Below are 17,156 nucleotides of genomic sequence, written 5' to 3' on the forward strand. Positions count from 1 at the left end.
AGTTGAACACTTAATTTCACAAGTCTTGAATCTTCTGAGAAAGCTATGGGCAATGCACCAGCTCACCTCTTTGAAATAACATGTAGAATTTAAAATAAACATCATTACATATACATAATCCTTAGCTTCTACTTTTCTGTTCTTGCATGGGTTAGACAGAATATGTTGAGGCCAAGTTTCTGTGGCTGGAGGTCCTTCCTGTTGCCAGTCCCCACCAATTTTGAAGCAAGGTAATATTTCCCATGGTTAGACATAATTTTTATGAAAGATTGGAAACGAATAACATTGCATATATAATGCTGTTGCTCATTCACGACCATTATATGACGTTGAGGCAAGGGAACAGGCTTCTTTCAGTTTCCATCTATGAAATCTATCTGCAAGGTTTTGGTCATCCTGGAGCGAAAGCAGAAGACATTTGGCTGCAAGTGCCATGCAGTGCGACTGAAGCTGAGGCTACATGCTAGCTTCTTAACTACACAGCTATGCCTACACTTTGCTCATTGATTCATAATTCAATAAATAGCATTTCTGGATAATTTGAAATGAAAGGTATGTTTTTTCTTATAAACATGTAGTTTTAGCTTCTCTGCAAAGCCTGAACAAAGTTCTTACTTCACATGATTTTATCTCTCTCTGTGGACAGTGAAAAAAATGCCGGGTTGATCTGGTCAGTTTCTAGTCTTAGATCTTTACCAGAGAAAGGGTGCTCCATGGAGAGATTAGTAAGCTTTTAGCTATGTACAATGTACAGAAATTTGGATTTTTAAACTGGTCGGTCTAGTTTGTGCCAAGTACTGACAATGTTTGTCCATTCATAGTGCAAAAATAGCACATAGTGTTTTCAGATGATTTGCAATGTAAGGTATAGTTTCTTTGAAAGAAAGTTATACCTTGCATTTTCCAATTGTACATGCCTGATCCACACAAGGGCCAGGAGTGGTTAATCAGATACCTTGCAAGAAACACGCACTCGCACACTGGGTGGAGCTTGTGGAAGAGGGAGACCCAGGAAAATGTGGAATGAAGTAGTGAAGGCTGATCTCATGGTGCTGAACCTTATAGAGAAGACAAGAAATGGAAATGATTGACAATTTACTGAGCTTGAAAAGATGATATCCTAAAACCCCACTTGGTTATGTTTGTGTGTGTAAAGCTCTGTTCCTGACTTCTCCATGAAGCATTTCTCTCTGTATCTCATTCCCTAACATCAGTTACTTCTCTATCTCTGGTACCACTTGGCTGCTGTAATCACCCCACCCTTCAAGCAGAATAGGCACATGTCATACCTCTTCCCTACCCATTACCTCCCTCCCTCAGGAACCAATTCCATTTCTCATTACCATCCCTGCCTGCATCGTTTCCTCCAATCACTTCCTTTCTGTGCCCTCTGTCATTGCCCTCTTTTCTCCGCTATATGCCATTCTTAACATATCTCTTATCTGCTATCCTTCTCAATGCCCTTTCATATCTCTCACACCCCACCTTCATTAATCTCCCTGAACCACTCCTATATCTCTCACCATCGTTTGCTATATTCACCTCCACCCCATCTCAAACTATCTCTCTACACCATCATGAAACTTACCCCTTCTGCCCTTCTCTGCAATCCACTACTTGCATTCTCTCTTACACCCACCTTGTATCTTGAGATGCTTTGGCATCCCACCACCACTCCAATCACTCCAGCCTTCTAGCTACTCCCACCCACAAGTGTGGCCTTGTATCTTTATTGCAAGACACCTGAACTTGTTCTTCCATAACATACTAGTATCAACACCTGGTATAGAACCCTTACCCTCCCTCTTCAATACTACCACCTCCACTTAGTTAAGGAGGCTTTTTTTGTTTTTTTCTTTTCCTTTCCCCTCTTTCTCCTTCTTGTTCATTTCTTGACTTCCAAATCATTTAGCAACCTCTTTAGTGCAGGTTGCATGGAAAAGGTGCCCAGTACACTGTAAAGTGGTTGGCATTAGGAAGGCTATCCAACGAGAGATCATGCCAAAGGTGACATTGTAGCTTGACGTAGCCCTATGCTGGATCCTGTCAAAATTTCCAATCCATACCAGCATGGAAATTGATGTTGAATGATTGTGTTGATGACCCACATCATCATCTTTCATTACTCATGTTCCATGCTGACCTGGGTTAGATGGAACCTATGCATGTGTGTGTGTATATATATATATATATATATATATATATATATATATATATATATACCAGAGTAAGCACAAATGTGAAACAAGGTAGGAAAAAATAGTACTCAAATATTGGAGGTAGAGTAATATGCTTTGTTATTAAAGCTGCAAAAACATTACAAAAAATCACAAAAAAACTGTTACTCAGAGTTTCACACTCCCGTTCGTCAGGCAGTTATGATCCAGAATGGAATAAGAATTTAAGTTATAGGTATAATTTATATTATGATATGATTCACATTGACTGATACACATTTGAGTTTGATTGGTCATTTCAACTAACAGTTTTTCAAAAGTATTGAAACTGAGACAGTAAATGTAAATAGAAAATTAAAAAATAAATAGAAATTAAAATAAAAAAGACACGAATATTGTGTTGTATAAAATTGAAAAAATCTTGAGTCAGAGAAATATTTAGGTTAAAAAGAAATGATGCATGTCCAAAGTAAATTGATTAATGGTAAATCGTCCAACCCATGCTAGCATGGAAAGCGGACGTTAAATGATGATGATGATGATGATGATGATGATAAGACTGTTTTAAAAAATTAACCCATGGGTTTGGGAAACGACCAGTCAAGTTCAAATGTGTATCTGTCAATCTGTCAATGTGAATTATATCATAATATAAATTATACGTATAACCTAAATTCTTATTCTTTTCTGGATCACAACTGCCTGACGAAACTCTGAGTAGTAGTTTTTTTGTGATATTTTTGTAATGCTTTTGCAGCTTTAGTGTATATATATATATATATATATATATATATATATATATGTATATATGTATATATTATGTCCCACCCATGCTAGCATGAAAGGCAGACATTAAATGATGATGATGATGCTTGTATTTACACACACACACACACACACACACACACACACACACACACACACACACACACACACACACAAATCCATATGTGAAAATAGCATTAAATTTATGATGGTTGTAAAACATTAGCAGAATCTGTGTTGTAATAAAAGTATTGATGTGAAATATATTTTTTCTTAACATAAGACAATAAGGAAAGTAAAAATATGAAAAATTTTATTTGCATTGAATTATTTCTGGTCAGATTTAGTAAGTAGTAATTTGGTGACTAGCAAGATTATTTTTTCCTTTTAACATTGTACTCTAGATTGTTCTTGAAATCTTAGCAAGGCCTTAAAAGTATTTGGTTTATAGATTTAAATATCCTGGTTGGTTAAAAAGGAAAACAATTTGATAATAATAAAACCCAAAGCATAAATAAAAAAATAAAAAATCCATTAGGATCTCTTAAGTGAAGTAAGTATTTCTCTTCACTAATGGACATAAAAAACTATTGAAATTTTGGTTATCAGTCGCATAATAATGTTCTCCCAGAACATTATCAAAATAGAAAATAGCTTCTTGTAATTTACTATTGTCAAAATGAGAATTAGCCAGACAGTAACTTGGTAAGCTTTACTATCGCCAATGACCTTTGTCATATCTATCATGTAGACAAGACAGCATCAGAAAGGCTGATTGCTCCCCCACAAATACTCTTCCCCCATCATTCCTCAACAGTTGTTAATCCTCTACATTTACTACTCTATTTCTCTTGAATTTGCTATGATGTGATTTCAGTATGCACATTCTGGACCTCACCCAAAGGAACATCCAGTTTCTTGTTAGGCAAACCTTCTTTTATTAACACTATAAAATTACAAACAAGTCATTTTCTCTTTGATTTCTTTTGTTACATTTGCAGCTGTTTCTACTCTTCTAAAGTTTCATAATTCTCTGTTATCTACCCCCCTCACTCCTACTGTATTAAACACTTTACATAATCCTGCAACTTCACTACTCACATTTTGCTTATAAACATCAACTTAGATTAACTCAAAGAAAGCATGAGCTCTTTCTATCAAAATTACAGTTTCAGCATAAGAAAAGTACAAGTATTGCTCACCTCCTTTGTCCTACCTAACACAGCAATTACATTTGTTTATATTCTTTCATCATTATTTTAAGGTGAACTTTTTCATGCTTACATTGGCCAGATGGAATTCATTGAAACAGAATTTCTATGGTTGGATGCCGTTCCTGTCACCTGTTTCCAAGCAATGTAATATTTCCCTATAATGGGCATTTTTACACAGAAGGCTGGCAACAAACACAACTTGCTTACAGCTACTGTGCAATAGATATCAAAACTATGGGACATGCACACATATGTCAGACTTCTTTCAGGTTCTGTCTGCCAAATCTGGTCACAAGGTTTTGGTCAACCTGGGTCTATTGGAGAAGACATACCCAAGGTGCCATACAGTGAGACTGACACTGAAACCACGTGGTTGGCAAGCAAACTTTTTCACCACACAGCTGTGCTTGCACCTATGGATATGAATTGCCACGAGTTTGTACTGAAGATCTACACTGCATCATTATAGTATGTTAGTCAATTAGTCTATAGATGTCAACTGTTTACTCATTTTGTTTGTCTAAATGTCAGTGTATAAAAAAAAAAAGACAAGAAGAGGAAATATTTTATATAATTCAATTAATTTGCCTTTTCTACTTGTTTAGCTGAAAACTCTTCTCGTGTCACTTAAATTAACAATGTTGGAGCTCTGCACTTGATCACGTGCTCTCTCTCTCTCTATGTGTATATTATATATATTCATTATCTCCATTATTGCTAACACCGTCATATTTGTAGGAAAGTATATTTTACTTTGCTTTGATAGAATGATTGTAACAAAAATAGAATAACTCTGGATTGCTGTTTTTATTTTCTGGTTTATATTTCAAGAAAGAATGTGTGTGTCTGTTCACACACGCACGCACATTCATTTAGAATTGAAACTACATATTCTAGTTAGTGGTTAATTTTTCCCCTTTATAAATACCGATCAGCGCATACAAAGTGGAGTAGCAGGATTTCATTGTTCTATTAATTTGTTTGTCCCTCAAAGTTCAATGGTTCTCTTATATAACATTCCATTGAATATTCCATTTTCAACTGAAATCAATCAGAATAATTCTTGTACAACTTGGAAACATTTCTGGATTTAAACTATTGACCATGGGGCTATTCTGAGATGAAATGGTTTAAAAGAAAATTATTGGACTTGTTTGTAACAATATCTAAAACGGTTAATAAATTAATCAATATAATCTGAGGAACTTGCATTGCATTTATCATTTGAAGATCAATCGATTGAAGAAATGTAGATGAAAAAAAAAAAAAACTTTCCTGGGAGGTTATTTGATCAAAGAATAATATTGAATTTTCATAGAGACTATGAAATGTTGGCATGTTCACAAAGTAAAGATGAGACTTGAACTGTGTGACAAGATGGAGTAACTAAAGAAAGGTTACTATGAAAAGTGTTTCATGTTATATGAGTAATAATAGTGGCATGAGTAAAAAAACTAGTTTAGAACATGAATGATTTGGAATGTAAGAAAATAATAGGCTTTTTATGTGATTCTTGTTTTAATTAGATTATTTTAGACAATTTATTGTCGTTGCTGATTTAATGTTCCAGTTTTCCCACGCTTGAATGGTTAATTTTCTTGAAACAAATGTATTAGTTGTTGGATGACATTCCTAATAACAGGAGTGGTGGCATTGAAACTTCTTGCTATAATAATAACCTACAAAATAATTCACTTTTGTATATTAAAATCATATGTATAAAGGTTTATGTAACGTAACACAATGTGAGGATTATATAGATCTGTATGTATACATATAATTTAATATGTAAGTTCTCCTTAGATTACTTAAAGTATCATAATAGAAAATAAAATGTTCTTTTTCCATGTTTTCTGCAAGCATCTGATATACCAAATTCATTTTACTTTTTTAATATCAACCTTAACCTAAGTGAGATTGTCTCTGGTTCTCTGATACAAAATTCTTGTTTTAAAATGATTTAAATTAAAACCTTCCAACAAACTTTTGTGTTAATTTATGCTCCAAACACCAGCTTAATAATGACTGAATTATTTTACTAATTTCTTCATTATTTAAAAAAGAAAATTGAAACAAAGGCTGTGTATTTCAGCAGAAATATATTAACAAAAGAGCTAAGTTCACCCAACATTATGGATACTTAGGTGTGAGGTCAACTTAATCACAGAAACACCCTGAAAAGTCATAGGCATTGCCCTCCTCACCTGACTAAAAGATAAAAATGAAAAACTAAACAAAAACATGTATATTATTTCTTACATAAAAATATCAAAGCAGTGAATTGATAGACTCAATAGAATGTCAGATAGAATACCTTTTGTTTGTTCTGGTTTTCTGCTCTGGTTTATGACACCATCCATGTCTAACATGTATTATGTTTAAGTTTGATAAAGCACTAGCCCAGGATAGTGGATTTGTGGAAGTATTGGACAAGACATCTTGTATTTGTTTCTTCCCTGAGTTTTCTAAGTTCAAATGTCACCTGTCACCAGAAATAGATGGGTTCTTTAGGACCTGACAAACTGGCAATTGGCCTGTTTACCTGTGCCTCATCATCTCAGCTGATCATTCTCAATAGCTGTACACCAGCTGGCAGGAGAGAATGCAAGGGATTTTCAAATCCTATGCTATCTTCCCCACTCCCTTATCTGTTAAATAACATTTTTCTTGTTTATCTCTGAAAACGTACTAACAAATTCTTCATGTAGTGTCTAACTGGTGTGTCGGTGTTGAATTGTGACTTAAATCCTTGGGAACTCTATAAATGTTGTTGAGTATTTCAGCTGATCACTCAGAATAGCAGTACAGCAGTGAGCAGGAGAGAAAGCAAAGGGCTTTCTAAAGTGAAATGGCTCTCACAGATTACACCCATATAGTGTGTCATAGGTTTGTCAGTATTGAGTAGCGACTTTACAAGAATGGGTTTACAGCAACTCTCAATGGTCTTTTCATTAACTTTTTGGCCAGTCATAATAGTTGAACAGAATTTTGTTCAAGTAGTTGCTGAAATTCCCTGTCTTCAGTGCAGCTTTCACAGTTTGTACGGCAGTGTTAAATGCCGGATTGTAAGCAGGTGTCTCAATTTTTCTGCAACCCATTGACAACAACATATTTTTTAATAAAACAAATTCAGGCCCTTTGTCTGATACTTAAGCTGTGGGCACACCAGAACGAGCAAAGACTTCAAGCAGCTTGCTTTTTCCTGCCTCAGTCAAGTGATTAGGACACAAGAATACCTTGATTCATGCAAACGTATTATATAACAAAATAAAAGAAAGTATTTTACAGCAAAATTGGAGATTGGTCTCAAATCTGGAACATGCATTTGTTAGAGAGAAGGATTTCCTAACATGCGAAAATGGCATATTATATCATAAAAATTGTCTGTTTATCCCAGCACCTTATAGAGCCACAGCACGAGCTAAAAATAAACGACACACACATGGGCATTCAACAAACATTTAAGAAGGCACGACTCTGTGTTTGGTGGCCTGGGTTGGCTTACTCGGTGGAGAAGTTTGTCAAATGTTGTGATAGTTACCAGAGGGTTAGGCCAAATTTACTAAAGGCAAATGATTCGTGGTCTATTTCTGGGCCCTGGGAACATGTGCATATGGATTAGGCATATGTTCCAAACATTGATAACATACTTGTAATTGTATATTCGTATTCAAATGATAGAAAGAAGCTTGAGAATTAATCCTAAGAAGAAAGTTGTTGATTGACTCATCTTCCAGTTGCTTTAGTTCCAATAATTTTAATTGGTCTGCAATTAACAGTCTCTCCTTCAGCTTCATTAGTTGTTCCAATGCATTTGTTATTTATTGGTATGTTGTATTCTCAAGACTTACTGGGAAACGGATATCGTTTAACTTCATTATAGCTTCAACTCCACAGGTAGAAAGAAGTGTCGACTTCTTTCTGACATGTTCAACATCATCGCATTCAGTTTTTGCTTTGAGCTGTATCAGCCAGGCATTAGCTTCTTCCAAGTTGTTCAAGTTTAAATGTTTTCCGGATGTCATCCTCATTGCCATATGTTGTGTTTCACTCATTTAGAAAATATATTGAATGTTTGTAACTTCAAGTTACATAGCTCACTTCTGAGGGCCATGCTGCACAGTTCCTAGCATCATCCTCCACGTGTGTAGTGGTATCACCCCTTTTATGGCTGCCAGATTGTTCATCTCTCATCTCATGATTTTCATGTGGTTGCACAGGGCTTCACTTGAGAGTTCTACATATATATCAGGATACCAAAATCAACAACCCAATGCAACTATCACAGTAATCTTCCAAATAGCATCATACCAATCATGAAATATCTAAATAACAACATTGCTTGATATATATATTTATATATATATATATATATATATAAACTTTTGTTAGACACAAAACAATAAACAATGCCAACAACAGTTATGTTTTCAAATATCTTTAAAATTCTATAGAGAATAGTAAAATACAAAGTTATCATTGACATGCCATAGCTTGTTACTATCAGTATGTGTTGAAGAAGGAAGTTCACTTTTAAATATCTCACGCTATTTTGTCTTGGCTCAACAGTAAACTAGTTATTGCTGTAAAATAAATGAAATCTACCTAAATGCTTAGGTGAACAAAATAAACAATTGCTTGCTATTACCAAGTGTTTTCCCACCACACTACAATTCCCATACTTTAAAAATGTTGCCATTATTTAAAAAGCATGCAAAGAAAAAAAAGTCTTGTAGTATAACTATTTTAGTTTTAGTACTTCTGGATTTATTCTTGTTTTATTAATTTTAAAAAGACATATTTTATAGTATGTGATGGTTTGAACTGTGCAAGCATGGAAAGTATATTTAAAATTGATGACAATGCCCTGCTTCTAACTCTTAATTTGGAATATTTGATATAAACTTTTGCAGTAGGTGTTTTGTAACAGGATGATGTATGTCACTTCATTTTGTTGCGAAGGCTTTTAGCAAAAGACATGAATATCACATAGTTTAATTTTCTTTGACTCTACAAATTTGATGCCTCACGACTCTGTAAGAAAAAATGTTTTTTTTTTCTGTTTTATTTAAGCCAGTATTCTTGAAGTTGTTAATTACCAAGTTAGCCTTGATTGAGTAGACTTATGATCAGAGGTATTTCTTTTAATCATGACCATTTTGTCTCTTATCTAGTCAAAAAGTATCTAGGACTACATTAGCCAAAGTTTCCTTTTTTTTAAGGTGGAAGTATATGATTTGAGCCAGATTTGGCTGCAATTTTCAACAGCTTTGTGGCTGAGCAGTGACTCATATATTTTAGTAATCTGGCTATGTTGATGCCAATAATAGCTGTTTTTCCTTACAATCCATTGAAGGGCAAGGACCCAAAACATCAGACTTTACCCTCCACATAGTCATCAACTTTCAATGAACTCTTCTTTGGGCCAATTGTTGCTGACATGAAACTTTGCCAGTTATATTTAGATTCCAGGGTTTTATACTCTTAGAATTTTTGGTGAACTTGTGAGATTTCTTACAGTTTCTAACCCTGTCATGTCACCAAAGACTGGATCTTCATGAAGCTTGTGTCACATTTCTAATTATAAACTGTTTTAACTTCATAAGACCTCATTAACATTTTTTCTCTATATATATGAAGATATTGTCAATGAAACATGTCAACAACCTTTGTCAAATTGACTAACATATATTTTGATTATTTTTTCATTGATAAATTTTTCAGTGAAAAAAAGGTACTTCAACCCCTTGCCCACAGATATGCTATCTCCCCCCTCTCTCTTACTTTCTGCTTCTGCTGTAGCCCTTATTCTTTAGATCTGGCTGCTCTCACACCATTTCCTTTCAGGCACTTCTAATTCTCTTTTCTTTCCTCCTCATATCACCCATATTATGTCCTCACTAACAGTTAACCCAGTCCTCCTACCTCAGAATGCTGACCTGATAAAATTCCTTTTTACACTTGTTCTTCCTGCAGTCATTGATTTAAGGTTGTTCACGAATGTTAACTAACCACTCTCTCTAATGTCCGAGTGGCTGTAAAAGCCATAGGTAGAACTACTTTGTCCAGACCACAAAAACAAACAAACAATGCTTTAGATGGAAAGTTCTGTTGACTGAATCATTTTCTATTTTCTAAATTTTGTAGCTCTGAAAGTTTCTGTTAATAAGCCTGATTGCTTGGGAATTATATTTTGTTAGGAATTTGGTTGCTAAGCATTAAGATACTAAATTCCTTAATTACAGTTTTGGTGAGCTTATTAGGCATCATTACAGATATTTTTTGTTATGAGGATGGTCATCCTTTTTGTGATTTTATGCTTGTTTGTGTAACTATTTGTAGTAAGTATTCCATTCAACTTATGTGAAACCCATCTTCCTTCATTTCTACTGAGTATGAGTAAGCTTCTTTGGATTAACACCTACACAGATATTGACATGAAATCATAATATGGAATTAATGATATAGTTACTAAATATAGGTACAGACCCACCACTTGAATTTTCTTCACACACTTACACAGATAAGGAGAGATGAGTATGTCTAGTGTAAAAACATTTTAAACCTTAACTATTAAAAGAAGTTACTATATATCTCTCTCTTTTTTTTTATGATCTCAATATCTACTTCTCATGGTTGAAGCTAAAAACATGTTCACTACAAACACACCTGTAAGTTTACATTATGCACCTCTATTTATTTACATACTGTGTAATGCTTCTCATTACATTCCATCAATCAACTCTCTACACATGTATGTCTGTTACATATTTGCAGAGCCTTATATATTAATAATAGCATTATTGTTAATGACATGCCCTCTCTTCATTACATAAACTAATATTTACATTAGGTGCAGATATTGCTTTGTGGTTAAGAAGTTCACTTTCCAAACCACATAGTTTCAAGTTCATTCTCACTGTGTAACTTCTTGGACAAATGTCTTTCTACTGTAGCCATAGCCAACCAAAACTTTGCGAGTGGATTTGCTAGACAAATCTGCTCACAAGGAAATATTGCTTTGCTTGGAAACAATTGAAGATTGGCAAGAGAATGAGTATCTGTCTAGAAAATCTACCTCAGGGAATTGTGACACATGCAAGCATGGAAAGTGGATCCTGTGATGATGAAGGTGTATTTTTATGTCTTGAAAATATGCCTTTATCTTTCTCTGTGTGTGTTTGTGTGTATATGAGATGGTATCAAAAAGTTCCAGAACTAGTTATGTTTAATAAAAGATAACTTATTTACTTAAGTTTTAATATCGTCTCCTTCAAAATAATCACTTTGCACTGTAATACACTGATCCTAGTGTGCTACTTGTGGAATCTGGCCTGGAAGCCGTTCTCCTTAAGTGAGTTGAAGACCTTCAGCGATTTGCTCTTGATCTTGACAGCAGTGTTAAAATGGTGACCTTTGAGTTGCATTTTTATCTTGGAGAAGAGATGGAAGTCTGCAGGTGCTAAATCTGGTGAATAAGTGGGTGCAGAAGCGATACCATGTTGTTTTTGGTGAGGAACTCATGAGTGAGGAGAGCTCAGTGAGAAAATCCAATTCTTTGCATTCCACAGATCTGGTCCCTTTCACTGAATGTCCTCCCTCAAATGCTTTAAAACGTCACGGTAGAGCTCTTGATTGATGGTCCTGGCCCTGGGGGACGAATATGCAATGCACAATACTATGGATGTCAAAAGAAAAACAAAACCATGAGCATGCTCTTGATTGAACTGCTGCTCTGGCATGTCTTTTGAAGTCCTCTGCCACTCAAGACATTGAGTACAACCCATTGTCTCATTGCCATAAGCCTGCCGATGCATGCTCAATGTCTCCTGTAGCAGACTTCTCAAGTTTTATGCAAAATTTCACGTTGGCACTTCCTGTCCATCACAAAAATCACAGACTACAGCATACAAGTGATCCCAAAAACACAAATTTTACAACTTGTAAAGTAAACACAGTGATGTCACTCGGCACACTGCCTCATGAAGGTCACTGCTAGCTCTCACTGCACATGCAACCATATGCTGCCATCTGTTGGTGCGCTACAGAAATAGTCTGGGATCTTTTTGATACCACTTTGCATAAATACCTCACACCAGTTTCACCGAGTGACAAGTCTAGTGGTTTAATTACAACCAGCTTAGATTATAATCTAAATGACTGAATAGTCCACAGATATTTGTAGCCCTTAACATGGTATCATGCTGAGTGTGCCTCAGGACTGGACTTATCACTCAACATGACATTGTATCACAAGACTAGACTTGTCATTCAGTGTCGTGTTGGACTTTTGAGTTACAGGTACAGTTCATATATGATAGACACTCACACAATTTCCATTCAGTCAATTACTCTTGCAAGTCTTGAGTTGATCCAAGGCTATAACAAGAAATATATATTTGGTTGGTTTTACATCCATTTTTCCATGCTAGTATGGGTTAGATGTTTATATTGCAGCATTTTTTAAAGCTTAATGCTCTTCCTGTTGCTAACTCTTACCTAATTTTTAAGTAAAGGAGCTCTTATGCCACTGAAGCTGCACAGCCAATGGAAAATTTGTTGATGGGAGAAACAACATCACTGCTTCAAATGTAAGCAAACATACATATATACTCACACACACATACATACATATACACATTGACTGGATTCAAACTATAGTCTAATATTTAAAAACTAATACTAGTAACTCTCTTATCAACTGTGTCACTGATGCTAGTTGAGTCCAGAGTATTACACTACTCAGATATAAGAATAAGATACCTTATAATGATCAGAAAGAAACCAATCAAAACGGTGCAGATATAAATAATAGAAAAATGTTTCTCCTCTGAAGGTGAGGTAAATTGTCTGAACATATTAGATGTTATTACAAAGTATTATATTGTAAATATTACATAATAATTGGACCTTTAAGGCAGCAAGGTTTGAATCCATGTTCATTGTTCATTAATCACACCCATACAATTGCATGTGACCATTTTCTCATACATAAAAGTTTCATGCAATCCACTTTATAGTTAACTTAACTCATCAGCAAGTCTAAAATAATAAAATGTTTGTTTGGATATTTAAGTGTTGAAAGCCTTTGACTGATCATGCAATTGATGATGGATCAACATTAAGTATTAAGTAGTTTTGTCTAGGAGTTAATCAGCAGAAACTATGTTGGCAAATTGAGATAATATCTGATTTTTGTTTAGGATTTGAGTGATGCATACTCAAAGGTAGGCGATAAATGATGAGGAGTCTCTCTGAGTGACAGAAAACTCAGAACATAGATCGTTCCTAAATGTGGGTGCTCTTTCTATAATTGCTCATGTGATGTTCATATTTGCTCTTACATTCTTTGATTTCCAGATGTGTTTGGCTAGTGCTGTGGTTTTTTTTTCCTTGGTGGTAGTGACAGAACAAACTGTTGTTAGTGCAGCTGATGACAGAGATGCCTTACAGTATATCTTCTGGCTCCCTACATTCTGAGTTCAAATCCCATCTGCCTATAGAAGGCAACAGGCAACCACACTCATATTCATCTCAGTCATAGTAGTGAAAGTTCCAGTAATCTACTTAATGGTGGCAGGAAATAGTATGGGCCCTCTCAAGTCATTTTATATAGAGAGTGCGGAAGAAGGTTCACATGGACAGAACTTGCCCAAGGCAGATCACCACTAGACATAAATGCTATGTTATAAAATGGAAAGCATTAACCACAACAACACTTTACTTCAAAGTACAGAATATACCTGTGTATGTATGTAACCATGTATTTCATACATTTGTATCAATCTGTAATTATAGTTTTTATCACTTTATCTGGTTCATTTTATATCATGTTTTGTTTTTGTTGTGTTTCTATTACTTATAATAGGCTGTAAAGAACTCCAATATTTTACTGAAATCTTATCTGGCAGCTGGGAACAAAGCTTAATCTTGTTTTGTTGTTCCAAAATCTGAAGTTTTATCTACTTAAAACATAGTGAATATAATGTAAATAGTTAGAACAGTTGGTAATGACATATAGACAGATTATTATTGGGTATGAGTGAACTCATTATTGAACTTGTTAGGAGACATTCCATTTATTGTTTGGAAATTCTGATAGGATTAGATCAAGGCAGTGCTACTGGATAACATCTCCAATGATTTCTGAAAGAGTAGAAGAAAAACGGAAGCCACTTTAGTGTTGTTTTCTATGTGAGAGTGAAACCAATCAGAGAGCTGTCATGAAATTTTCCAAGACAAGTGGTTGAGTTAGTAGGAGGAGAAAAAAATGAAAAAAATTTGACAATCTGAAAGATTATACTGTGAGAGTGAAAAAAAAAGTGAGGTGGGGGTATGGGGGGGGAACAGAGAAGTGATAATCTTTCCAATAATGGTGTCATGACTAAGAACATCAGGTGTTATATTTTGATAAAGCAGCCTCCAACAACAACAGCATAATTTTCATTGATAAAGATGCTGGTCTAATTTAAACCAGTGTAAAACTTTGCTTTTAATCTGATGTTGATCATAGTGTCAACTTGATGACCTTTTTGAGTGAACGTATGCTTTCATTTGTGTACAATTCTCAGCTCAGATATGAAACTTGTCAGTTATAACTCAATTTAAAATAAAAAAATTACCTATTTTTATTCTTTTTTCTTTTCTTTGCAACATTTAGCCAAGTAGTTGTTTCATTCCAACTATTACATGTGTGTATGTGTAAAAACACACACGCACACGCACACACTCACACACACACACACACACACACACACACACACACACACACACACACACACACACACACACACACACACACAATATGACAGGATCGCAGAAGTAAAAGTGTTTAGCAACTGAACTGTAAAACTATATGTGGATATATTTAAGTTTTAAGCTGCTTCTATTGGCATGATAAACATCTTAAAAGTATTTCCTTATATATGTTTCCCTTATTTTTTTTATATATAAAATAATTTTCCAGCTATGATTTTTGAAGATTTTGAAATCTGTTGTTTTAAAAGTACATATTTAATTGATTTTTGATATATTGATATATATATATATATATATAAAGAATATATTAATATTTCCATCATCATTGTTTCAACATTCTAACATGAAATTCCATGCTTGTATGGATCAGATGAAATTCATTCTAGCAGATCTTTTTTTTTATGGTTGGATGCTCTTCTTGCTACCAACAAAATCACTTGTTTCCAAGTAAGCTAATATTTCCCCATTGTTGGACATGTTTCCACATCTTATGGTTTACATTAATACAAGGTAACAATCTGAAGCAAATTTGACTTTTTGATTTCTTTAGATTTATATTTCTCATTAAATGTTTCATGAAAATGTCTTTAGTGCATTTGTAGCTCATTACTGCCAATCATCTTCATGGGGTAATTTAATGTTCTTAATTATACTGAGCGATATATATCCAGTAAGCCAGGATACTTTCACCCAATGAAACACAACTCAATTTGGAATTCATTACATGCTGAGATTTGATTGATTTCAAATAGGATCCAGCAAAGAAACTTTTTACATTTGACAAATTCTTCAACAGCAAACACATGGTATGCACCACTTTATATCATGATAGTTACTTAAAAAAGAAGCTTAAAGAATAAAAATAACAACAAAAAAATGTTAAAACATTTGCTACATAAAGACACTATTACCACCTGTTTAACTTCTCCAATGGCTGCATAAAATATGGGAGGTTTTTCAGCTTCACACTGTATTAAGTTGAACAAATAGTATATTAGCCCCTCCCCTCAATATCAAAGGTGTTGTTTAGACCACAAGGTTAATATGGTCTCACAATTATTATTGTCTCTTTATATGTAACAAAATATGTCTATTTCAAAATATTGGCAGTTGAAACTTAGTAACTCTTAACCTTTTATGGTTAACATAGACATATTTTATCATTTCTGTTTTTTCTCTCTCACCTGAATCTATGTCAGAACTTATCTCACTTTTGTCCTCTGTATCTGCTTTAACCATATCTTAGTAACATCTGGTCTTTGGATGCCAATAGTGAAAGCCATACAACCAAGTTTTCAGCTGAGGATAACTTCTCCCACTTGTCAGAGACCATGAAACAGTTCATGAGTATTGCCCTTCCCCCTGCGTGTGTGTGTGTGTCTAAAATAAAAAGTTCTCCTTGTGCAGATTGTTTTATACCCTAATCCTTTTGTTATCATCTTTCTATTGAAATACATTGCCTTTACTTCAATTAATTTAGAAAATAGTGACAAATTTACTAAAATAACCTTGCCATCATCAAACTGGTGTTTGGAACATAAACTAACATGAAATTTTGATGGATTAATTTGGATCACTTTAAAACTGGAAGTTTATATTATAGAGCAAAGAGCAGTCTTGGGTAGGTTGGTACCAAAATGATTAAACATTGTATTAATGTATCCAGTGAGTCTCCTCGTTTATTCTTACGTTCTTCATTGCTCAGTATTTGGTTTCTATTGCATTGAGGAACCTTTTGTGATTGGCAATTTTTATTGGACTCATAGTCACACATCATATGTCAACAACTATTGAAAAGGTTGCAAGATGCAACGTAAATTTTAGAAAAACAAATAAGTAAATGAGTGGAAATTTTACCGGTGTGTGTGTGTGTGTGTATGTGTGTGTGTGTGTGTGTGTGTGTGTGTGTGTGTGTGTGTGTGTGTGTGTTAAATTATAAGGCACTAAAAGAGAATGACTCTCCCCAGACACAACACATTATCATTGTTTTAATGTCTATTTTGTTCCATGCTTTCATGAGTCTGACAAGAATAAGTTTGGACAGAGACTTTCTAAGGCCAGATGCCTTTCCTATCACCAGCCTTTCTACAATCTCCCTATCTATCGTATAGCGGAACACATTTCATGTGAAGAACTGGGAACAAACATCGTATGACTGAGCTTTTTTTTTTACAAAGATCACTTAACATGTCAAGACACCAAGAAGCCCAGAAATACTTTTGTAGTGGACAGTAAGTAAATA

General features: G+C 34.5%; 1 protein-coding gene across 30 annotated transcripts in view; it reads left to right on the forward strand.

Annotated features, from left to right (window-relative positions):
• Positions 1-17,156, forward strand: part of LOC106867341 (rho GTPase-activating protein 39) — a 439,467-nt gene that overhangs the window by 62,990 nt on the left and 359,321 nt on the right. The window lies entirely within an intron of this gene.

The sequence above is a fragment of the Octopus bimaculoides genome, chromosome 3 (genome assembly GCF_046866305.1).
Source record: "Octopus bimaculoides isolate indiv1 chromosome 3, ASM4686630v1, whole genome shotgun sequence".
Lineage (NCBI taxonomy): Eukaryota > Metazoa > Mollusca > Cephalopoda > Octopoda > Octopodidae > Octopus > Octopus bimaculoides.